The following is a 12,301-nucleotide window of genomic DNA, read 5'->3' as shown; positions in this document are numbered from 1 at the left end:
CGTAAATAGAAACGACGCAAAATGAGCCATGTTTCATGCCACCGGCCGGCCACGGCCCAAGGTCGGCCGGAAGCGCTGGCATACAGACGTGACAACGGGCAATTTTATCAGCAAATTACAACCGACAGCGTGGGAAACAAGTCCAACTAGTACTTCTCAGCTTTATAGAATGGTTATTTAACCAGCTGCTTTATTACCTTTATTGATTGAAATATAAAAACAGATATATAGTCGTTTGGAAGACATCTTATGAAGAAAAAATCATAAATTGCAGAGAGCTGATACTGTAGGCCTACTACAAACGCATTTAATCACGATAAAGTAAACAACGGCACGTTTAAAACTCCGGCCAACTCAATGATATCATAGCGACTGAAGTGTAGAGCTGTAGCAAACCGTATGTATTCGTTACTGAGTAACGGGTGCGGCATCTAGTAACGAGTAACGAAACGTTACACACGAATGCATTTCGTTACTCGCATTTTTCGTATGTTTTACGCATGCGCGCGCTTATTTGTTACAAAGAACGATGTTTGTTTATTAAGAAAAGTATAATTTGGAAATTCGTCGTCCAAGTTTTTTACTATTTATTAAAGGTATTGTGTGTGTAGACAAAGTTTGAGATTGGAACAGAAACAACGTAAGAAAGTATTTTTTACAAATTATAAATATGTATGTGTTTGTTTTTTACTATCGCGTATTTTCACGTTTTTTGTTCTTATCTTAAAAGAGATATTATAATAAAGCTGCTCTAATGAGATTTTATTGTTTCTTGGTTAACAAAAGCTGTTAATTATCAAATACTTTTAATTGTTTATATTCGATTTATTATTTACGCGACGTCATACTGTACGCGTACGAAATACGACTCGATTCGTTGCTGTTACATAACATAGCATGTTATGCGGTATCAGAAGTAACGAGTAACGATACGAAAGTAACGAGTACTAATTGTTATAGTAACGAATACATACGGGTACACTTTTTTTAGTTTCTTTTACACCTCTACTGAAGTGCCAAGGAGTTGAACGAAAAGGGGTAGGAGAAAATGCTGTGTCGTTGCGGGAAGTAGATAACACTTCTACGTGCGAGATATGTGGGTGGCAGAGCGGGCGGGCTGGTAGTATTGCATCACCGCGCGGAGAGCAGCGGAGAGCAGGAAGCGTCCCTCATGATGTATGATAAGATAAGGCGGTGAACGTGTAGCTTACGCTACATAGCATAAATTAACTACCGAAGGAAACAAAGAATTATAAACGAATTATATACGGTTTTTTGGTTAAAATAAAGATTTACGGTCATTGTAAACGACGTTATTGTGAATCGGCGACAACTTAAATTGAAACATGAGTACTCAAACATTAGCGACGTTAATCCGAAACGACGTAAATCGGTACGACGTAAATAGAGGACTTACTGTATACAAAAACTTATATTGATTTAAATATTTCACAGCATTACGCGAAGAGCGTAGAATTAAAGTGTATTACTGGTAAAATTTAGGACTGGGACTATATGTGAGTCGCATAGCTCTTTATTTCGGCAATATAATTTTCGGCAACTGATTACACACAGGCCAACATCGTAAACATGCATTAGCATAATATGATATCTGAGGACGTAGAACAAGTTATAGTTATATAATTCATACGCGAGTTATATTTGAATAAATGTAGCATTTATTTCAAAAAACTAATCACAAACATTAATACTTACGACTATTGTATAATATGTGCGTGTATTCCACAGATATAAACACAATGCTTGAGTTGACTTGTCTGGTCAGGAGTATCAGTGCTCAAAAGGAGGGGAAAAAAAATAAAAAACTAAGGAAGGCTTAATTGTTAAATGTCTTCACTTCAATTTCAACTCGAAATTTCTGAAGTTGATTGCCTATAATGTGCAATAAAACGTAAACGACTTCAACTATTCAAGTATTATATATAATATACTTACGTAGGGACTAGTTGAGTACTGATCTTTACTTTTATTTTTAAGCGATACTTACACACGCTTATTTTTTCACAGATAGGCTTAAGAAAAATATCTTGATGACCAGTTATGAAAAAATATAGTCAAAATTATAACATTTACAGCACAGTGAACGTGCTCATGAAAATTGATGTTTGGTGGGAGTTTGTATGAAGTAGAGTTTGGTTCAGCTATAGAACATCGCGGATCTTTTAGTCATCTCTGCTAGTGTCAGAAGGATCATTACAGTGCTGAAATACGTTTCGCTGTAGAAGACTCACCAGCTGGCGGAGGGTGGGGTCATGGGTGCGAGTTTCTCGTAAGACATGCATGAGCGTGATGGGAGTGTTTAATGTCAAGTTGATGTTGTTTGATTACTAAGCCATCCTCATTCCCTCTACAAAAGCTGCCTACGGACTAAACATATAGGGGAAGTGGTTGAATATTCACTCAAGCTTTACATACCACATGGCAATCTCAGCCTTTGTGGAATATCAGCTTCTGGTTTAGATATTTTTTTTGAGGCCAACAATGTATAATTCCGCCAAACGTTAACAATAGTATTGCCATGCAGAAAATGCTATGTGACTACCACAAGAAAATGTTTTCAATCGGAAGATGCAAAATATGCATCAAAGTAGATCTAAGCCAGAAGTATATCTTACGAAAATGATGAGGTTACATTGTGGCATCTATAAACCGTAATACCACAGTCATGCGACATATTTACAATTAAAGTAAAATAAAATTCAAAATTATTTTCAATAATTTTTTTAGTGTATTACACCCAATATTACATAATTATATGTGATAATTTTAATATAGACATACCTTAAAGCCATATTAATAAGTTTCAATCTCACAGATACTGGAAATTCAACATGTATTGCATTTTGTTAAAAGTACGAGTACCTACAGTATTATAGTGATCACGGAAGCACCTTATGGATATAAAACTGCACAATGATTGGTCAAATGCGAAAGCTGCTAAGAAACCTGGCAGGAAACGAGGTGATAAATTCATGCCATCTGCGTGGCATGAAAGATGATAAAGTAGATATCATACATTATAGCAAGTCATCCAAAATAAATTTTGTCGCAATGAAAAAAAAGTTTATCTTACTAAAGGCAACTACATTATGCATATAAATCTAATGGCGACCGAAAGAAAAACACCACTAATTAAATAAACTTTTCATGTTGGCAATTACACACACCTCTTTAAGTCTTTTCTTTCTCATATTTCCTGTTTAAAATAATATATACAGTTTTGTTGTCAATTCACCGTAATAACCTTATTACTTTAAATTATTTGCTTGTATTTTTTTCCAAGACATCATATCGATGGTTGAAAGCCAGATTGTTGTAAGCGCCACAAACCAAATTTTTCAGGAGACAAAAAACCTATATTTTGTATAATTAGGAAGCCACAGTGATGAAGTTAGTTCCTTAATCATTAATTCCATCATACAACACTGCCATATGTTTAAAAGAGTAAAAAAATGTGTTTATCATATTTATTTGGCTCTTACAACATTTTGGTGGTCACTTAAGACATGAGAATGTCTCTTACAACATGCACTAATAATTCTTACCCATTGATTATAGGTAAGGCACTTGCAACATTTTACCAAGTCACATTTTGTTTCATAAATAGAAGAAAAAAACAATTAGTTTTTCACTTTAATTGTACCTATCATTATTTTAAAATCTCCTTAATGTTTTAAAGTGATATTGCAAAACTGCTGGTGAAAATGAGTGCATTTAGGACAATCACTAGGGCAAGAAAGTATAAACAACACTGTCTTTCTTGACATCACCACTTGTGTAGTTAAAGATTAGGTTTTGATATTCCCTACTTTTACTTCATGTCTAGGTAAAGTTTTTAACACTGTAGGTAAAAATGTATTTTAAAAAAATTACACTGAAGCAAATAAAAGTCACAGCAGAAGGTTTCTGGCATTATGTCATGTGGTTCACAAGTCATATTCGGGTCATTCTAAAAAAAAGGTGATATATTATGTCCAACAAAAAATGTAAAAGAAATATTGTTAAAAATGAAATTGTTACATGGTAATGCATTACCACTTAAAAACATACTAAGCATATAAAGGAACAATATTTATTGAGAAGTTTTATTTTATTGATTTTTTCCACAAATAAGTTGTTGTTAGTATCCTCCGTTACATGTCCCACCATACAGTTCTCAGAATAAATTTGATGAATTTTGTAATATTTTTTTCATAATCACAAAATTTTTCAAGTACTATGAATTCTAGAAAATGTAATACTTCCATTGATATGTTAGTTGTTTTTAAAATAATTAATTTTATTATTTTGAAATAATTTGGCATTGTGTCCCACAACCAGTGTGTCTCCTCCGTTACTAATATGTTAAGTTGCAATAATTCTTACCAGAGTGCATAGGTGGTGTGGTGTTTATTTTAAAAAGGAGGGAAAGGAAGCCATAGTGAAGTTTTGAGAGCAAAAGCTGCTGCAATGCATTAAGCATGGTGATACTTTATAATCACTGTAAAATATTGGTAAGTGGTTTTCAGCATTGTGTCTTTACTGTTCATAACATATAGCTGTAAATTACTTATTTTGTATTATGTAGTACAGTGTGGCAGTTAAGTGTTGATCACCCACAGTAATTAAATGTAAAAATTAAGTTCCTAACCTAAAATATAAAAACATAGAAAAAAGAAAACTTGTCTGCTGTCTCCTCCATAGATGTCTCCTCCATTACACAGGTAGTGTAACGGAGGATATCATTGTTGTAATGGAGGATATGTTTTGATTTATGTAGTAGATCTACGTTGTCCTTTTCTTAAAATACATTATGTAAAAAAATAGGCAATTTACAGATAGTTGAACTGTACAGTAATTTTAATTTTTTTCTACAATTGCTACATTAACTGGATTATTAGAGATGGTGGAAATAAATCAAGTGTTGGCATATCTAAATGTGTTGTGTATAACCGCTTTAGCAAATGTACTTGTAAAAGAGAATCAAAAAAGATTAGAAGCTGTGAAATATTTTATATGCATACGTATTTAATGTCTGCTTGTACTTAAACAATACAACTTTGTATAGCAAAGGTAGCAAAGTTCCGTTTATTTCAACTGGTCTGTATGTTTAAAGTATTTGGACGAACTTCTTTAAAATAATCTTGTTTACTTATTTTAGGCTGACTGAAAATGGCAGATGTACGGAAAAAAAGTGCAAAATTTAGTACTACTGAAGCAAAAGAACGGATGAGGAGGTATAGAGAAAGGATAATAAAAGATCCACAAAAATATGAAAAAATGAAGGAAACGGAACGACAAAGATATCCTGAACGTGTTAAATGTGGGAAGATCAAAAATGCTAGAAGCAAAATGAGTGATTGTGAACAAAGAAAGATTAGGAAACTCTGGAGAGAGAAAGCACGGAAACGTAGGAACATAATAAAGGAGAAGAAGAAAATGTTGGAAACTGTGGATATAAACTCGCCTCCACCTAACCCTGTGCAGAACATCCAGAATGGTAACAGTATTCAGCGTTCAGCAATTGGAAAGCAGAAACGAAGGCGAAACAGAAGGAAACTTCAAGACAAAATTACAAAACTAGAAAGAAAAGTTGCAGAAATGAAAAAACAGTGTGAGAAGTACAGGAAGCGGCTCTATAGGAATACAAACAAGAAATTTGTTACGAGAAATGGAACACCACAAACTTAGATAAGAAAACTTTTAAAAGGACATAAGGTTTCATAACAAATTCGTAGGAAAATGACTTTTGGCAAATTTGTGACACATCAAATCAAAGGTGCTTTTAGTGAAGAAAAAGAGCTAAAAAAGAAACAAGAATTTGTGCGTAAACTATCTGGGAACATAGTAAAAAAGAATAAATGTCTTGAGCAGCTTAAATGCCTAACTTCTCGTAAAATGGTACCCCAAGGAATGAGACATGTTGGTAATACTACAAAAATAGGCAACATCAACAAACGAAAATTGGTTGCTAATTTTTTGGAAACAGACGAGTCCAGTCGATTGTCTTCCGGGAAAATGAATACCATAACAAAAAATAAACAAAAGAAACAGAAGAGGTTTCTCAATGACACCTCAATGAATTTGTACAAAAATTTTATTGAATGTCATTCCAGCATAAAACTTTCATATGCTGCTTTTTGTACATACCGCCCATTCTGGATTCTTGTACCAAAGGCTAAAGACAGAGATACATGCCAGTGTATGATACATGAAAATTTTGCCTATTTGGTAAAGAAACTGCACAAACTAATCATGATTAAAGAAAATGACCCAAAAGCTGTTGTTATGTCACTGTGCTGCAAATCTGAAAGTGAGAAATGTATGGAAAGAAAGTGTCAAATTTGCAAGAACAAAGAAGTGTATTTCAAGGAATTTAACAATGAGGAAACATCTGTTCAGAAATGGGTGAAGAAAAAGGTGAAAGTGACTATAAAAAATTAAGAAAACTTTGCCAGCGGACCATCAAAGAACTGAAATCTTCAAAGAGAGGCCTAGCTGATGCTTTTTTGAATAGTGTTGATCGATACATGCAACATTGTGCTAATATCACTCATCAGTACAAAACCTTAGATGCAATAGAAGAGTCTTTCTGAAGAAGAAATTCTTATACAAATGGATTTCTCTGAAAATTATGCATGTAAATATGCAAATGAAATTCAATCAGCTCACTTTGGAAGTTCAAAACCACAAGTATCTATGCACACAATAGTGGTATACATTGCTAATTCAGAGGGAAAATTACCAAAATCACTATCATTTTGCAGATTATCTGACAATCTGAGACACGATTCTGTTGCTATCTGTGCTCATTTGAATCCTGTGTTACAAGAAATCAAAACTTTTGTGCAATGTTTAAAAGTAGTTCACTTTGTTAGTGATGGCCCCACAACCCAATATGGGAACAGGAAAATGTTTCATTTAATCAGTAATTACTTGTCAAACATTTTGGATTGTGAGATAATAGAATGGCATTTCTCTGAAAGTGGTCATGGCAAAGGAGCGCCAGATGGCATAGGAGCGGCGTTAAAACGGACAGCTGACCGGCTGGTGGCAACAGGGACCGATATGCCAGATTTTGAAACTCTTCTTCACTGCCTTCAAAATGCAACATCTGGGATTCAAGTTTTGGCTATGAACAGCACCCTCATTCCAGAAATTGAAAAACATCTCCCGGAACACATACCAGCATTCAAGGGGACCCTTGCAGCCCATCAGATTACATGGACAAAACTTAGACCAACAAAAATTCAAGTCCGGAGACTTAGTTGTATTGTATGTGATCCTGCTGCCGCGTGTATGCACTACAACCTTGGCTCCATTTTAGTTGTCTCAACCAGTATCCTTTTAAAGCACTGCAGACTACAAATTAGAGAGGTTTCTTAATTCTGATGGAAGATATCTTCTTGATGAGTCACGACGACAGTAATGCGACTGCACTGCAGGTAATTTTTTTATAAACATCATGGCAGCTGTTCTTTTTTCATGAGATGTCTTGTTGGCAGGAGCATGTCTTCCACGGTTATCTCTCTTTGCTGTATTAATGTTTGTGCAGTTTTGCTTTGTGTAAGATAACATGCGGTGAGAAATGTCTAAAGTTTTCAGAAGGAATTGTAGACATACCTTTTCTTTTACTTCGTTCATTGTTATGAAATACATACATGTCTTTGTCCGTTTACTGTCTCCTGGTACTCTCCTCCTTTTCACAATGCCATCTTCTACACATGACAGCAACCAGTTCTTTCTTTCTTCGTAAGTTTTCATTTCCCAATATCTTTGAAATAGTTCAAGACGTTCAGCTTCCATACAAAAGCATTTGTTCTTGCATTTTCCTTCTACATATGGATTAGGCTTCAACTTCTTTTTCTTCCCTTTCCTGACCTCCAGCTTCCTATTTTCTTTTTTTTTTTTGATCTTCCACCTTTCTTTCTTAATCCACCATCTCCGACACTGCTTTCGCCAAATTCATTTGTGCCTGCTTGTGCATCATTGTCTCTTCCACACCCGAAAGGTTGATGGCTTTCACCAAAACCATTGGTACTTGCGAAAGCTTCTGTTTGTACATCACTGTTATGTCCACACTTGTCTGTTTCACCAATAACATCAGTACCTACTAAAATTTCTGTTTGTACATCACAGTCACGTCCATACTTGGAATGTTAGCCTGTTTCATAAACAACATCAGTACTTGGTAACATTTTTGCTTGTTTGTCACTGTCACATTCACACTCAGAATGATCGGTGATTCTAACACAATCCTTCCGATGTGCACCACAAGGTTGTTGCAATTCTGTGAACCATGATGCAACTGCTGCTTCACTAGATTCTATAGGTGTGTCAATCAAACTATGTTCATGTTGTAGTTTGTGTTGCTCAGAACTACAATTCACCCTGAATATGTCTTCCCAAGAAAATATTTCATTACTGGTGTTCACAATCACAATTTCAGAATCAATGTTTCGGATGGCATTCTCTGCTGCTATTTGAATAACTTCTGTAGTAATATTTGCAGTTTCATCTAAATATGATGTCAACACTTCAGGGTTGGTTCGAGAACTACAGGAATGAAGATCACTTTGTAGTTCCACTGTAGTTAAGGTATCTGTAGATAAGACTGACAACAATTTTCAATATCTTGGTGCAAACACTCTCTGATCATGTGAACATTATTTTCATAGATATGCCCTGTTGTTTCACTAATAACCCTATCTTTCGAAAGATGCAATGTAGCACAAATGGTACTATCCACTGGCGAGGATTCTTTGTAATCATTAGGAATCCTATTTTGATCCCTCAGCAGTACACAGTTAAAATTTCTTCCTTCATCTCGTGCTGTATTATTAGTCAGGGCTAACTCCAATATTCTCCTACCCCGCTCAGATATTGTTTATTTTCGTAAACAACCTAACCGCACAATGAAGCTACCATAAAACAACTTTTGGCAGTTCCGGAATACTACATGAAAAAATTTAACCAATTGCAGACATATATTTGCCAATTTACGTATGCATTATAAACGCTGAAAATAGCCGATTAATTGTTAACAAGCCTCAAACCCAGTCAAAAAACCAGAAATCCTGAACGAATATTTAGCTCATCTTGTTACCTACAACAATCTGTATTTCATGTTTTTTTCCGCCAACAGTAACAACAATTTGCCATACACTTCCCACTAAAAACATACAACCATAGAATACAACAATCTTTTCTTTAAATAGAAACAGAATTTTCCATAGAGAACATACAACATTCAGCTGGGATGTGCATTCAAGTGTGTGTCATCGAAAAGCCCGTCATATGTGTATATTTATTTACACATTCAATAAGATTTTGAAATGTGCATTATTATCAGTTTAAATACACGTAATGTAGTGGTTGTTTTACCATAGATATGTAGCAAATTTGGTTCAAATAGCTACATGTGAGTAAATTTACACCACTTAGGGCCGGTTTTATGACCCCCAACTAAAGTTCCGGCTAAAATTTAACCGCAGGCTAGCTCTTATTTCGGTTTTATGACTCCCTGTTAACGTCTACCTTCCAGTTAAAGTCCCGGCTAACCTAGCGGGTGGATGAACCTTGCCGCTAGCTGCTTAACCGGAGGCTAAGCAACAGAAAATAAAATGGCGATGTATCAGGCGAGGTTAGTTGTTGATAGTGATGATGACTATTTGAGGAATTCTATTGAATATTTGCAGGATGCGATGGAATGATTTATTACTAAATATAAAATGCTTCGCCGTATTCGTCAAAGTTTTATTAAAAATTACATGGCATGAAAGTGTAGTCACGCTTTTCTATTCTCGTCGAGTCGTGTATTATTATTTGACTTTAATTGATCACGAAGTACATAAACGTATGCAATGTATATAAACTTAAATGTTCCTGCTTAAGAATATGTGTAAATAAGTGAATTTCAAATTGCAAAACGAGGGTTATTATTACCTATAAAATGCGTGTTTTCGTGGAAGTTATATCTGTGAATTTTTATTCGTAATACAGTGGACATATGCCGGGAATGAAATGCACTTCATATGACTTCGGACGTGGTTCTACTTCAATGAATACAATTGAATGTGAAAATAAATGTTACGCAATGATCCCTTCCCTATCTTACAAACTTTTAGGTACTTATTATCTACCTGCCACACAAGTGCAAAACGAAAACAACACTGGAATTATTCTGTTTCCCGTATCCAAATTTATCCCTTGATCCTATCGGCATGACCCTTTATATGTTGGTCTTGTTTTACATTTTACTTTCTGTTTTAATTTAGAATGTTGAAAAATCCTGTACATTACTCAAAATAACTAACATATCACGATGCAAACAAATTATGTCAGGCCTTGTAAAAATGTATTTCTTTCGTATACATTTTACAATCATAATTATTTCCCCAGTGAATATGTCTAGGATCTCTCGACCTACTAAATTAAAACAGCAAACATCCTATACCACAAACTAATTCCATCAGGATCGGATTAATTTGGATACTTGATACGAAACTATTAGTACAAAAATGAAACCTACACCAGTGAAATGATAATCGACAAGTATTTTCCCGAAACAGGGTCTATATTATTTGATAATGAAATAAATATATGAAAGAAATGTATTCTCTAGCAAAAATGTCTCTCTCGACGCAATTCCCGCTGCCTGTTTAAGTTTTTAATTAAATATTAGCGTTGGAAAAGGTCTCAGGGGTTTTAACGGGGGTTCGGCCTCGTGGCTGCAGGCAGGAGCGCGTCGTGGTTCGGAACCTACCTGGGCTGTTCAGGCCACCCAGGACGCCTCGTAAATAACTGGTAAACGAATTAACAGGACACTGCACTTTATTCAGTATCGATACACTTATTGGTCTCGGAACTGGCCGCGTCCGTTGTCTGACCGCTGCGACACGCGTATCTCTGAACGTAAACGGTGTGCGCGACCTGGATAGGTTGCAAAGTAATATCTACGAACTGATACAGCGGTTACTTATCCATATGAAGGATGTGGCGGATAGTCGCGAAGCTTCTGTATTGCAACAACTTAGGCGGACACGTTAATATGGAGAGTAGCACCTCTGTTCAAGATTGTTTGCAATCTAACATGCGGCGAAATATTAATATCTCAAAAATACGTAGATACTGTAAGCTGGAGACGTACACGTTACAGTCTCTTTTGGAATTGAAAGTTATTCAGTTGGATTACACATTATGAGTTACACGTTTAAGATGGTGAAAATTAAAAGGCGAAAGTTAGTCCGTTAGCATTCAACACTCGTACAAAGAGTCTTCGATGATGACAATTTATTGGCTATGAAGCCGAAACTGCGTACCACTATTACGCTGTCCTTAAGCTGGACATGGAATTACGTATAAAAAGTAAAGTTCCTTATTGGGATGAATTTAATAAGTTACGAGTCGCACGAAATATCGTGCGACTGCGTGGGGTCAGCGCCGAGCTGGATAAAGGATTTATAAAAACTTACACTATTGCTGATATGTACCTAGATGAAGCGTGAAAGTTGATGGCCCAACTTTCGCGGAACGACCGACCCCTACGAGCTCCAGATGGTAACTGAGCGCGAGACTGCCATGCGGCCTCGCGCCTAACCATGTGGAACGCGGGAAAACCGACCCGGCCAGTTCTGGACTTAAAGACAAGTTACACAATATATGCTTATAAGACAATTAGACATAATTTCCCTTACATGAATCCTCTTTTAAATTGTTATTTATTTAGTTGTTTTAATTTAACAGAATAATTATATAATTAATTAGGCGCATTGCCACACCCGGCCGGGCGCTGACGTCGCTTTGGTGTTCGTTGCGGCGCACTTTCACACACTCGGCGGACATCACGCTCGGGTGTGTTCGGCGCACTTAAGAGCAAGTGCTGTTGTGGCATAACGACCTTCGCGGACCAGAGGGAGCACCGGCGGTTGGCGTCAATATGTTGGTCTTGTTGTACATTTTACTTGCTGTTTTAATTTAGAATGTTGAAAAATCCTGTACATTACTCAAAATACCTAACATATCACGATGCAAACAAATTAGGTCAGGCCTTGTAAAAATGTATTTCTTTCGTATACATTTTACAATCATAATTATTTCCCCAGTGAATATGTCTAGGATCTCTCGACCTACTAAATTAAAACAGCAAACATCCTATACCACAAACTAATTCCATCAGGATCGGATTAATTTGGATACGTGATACGAAACTATTAGTACAAAAATGAAACCTACACCAGTGAAATGATAATCGACAAGTATTTTCCCGAAACAGGGTCTATATTATTTGATAATGAAATAA

Source organism: Bacillus rossius, chromosome 1 (genome assembly GCF_032445375.1).
Source record: "Bacillus rossius redtenbacheri isolate Brsri chromosome 1, Brsri_v3, whole genome shotgun sequence".
Classification (NCBI taxonomy): domain Eukaryota; kingdom Metazoa; phylum Arthropoda; class Insecta; order Phasmatodea; family Bacillidae; genus Bacillus; species Bacillus rossius.
This window is presented reverse-complemented; position numbering follows the sequence as displayed.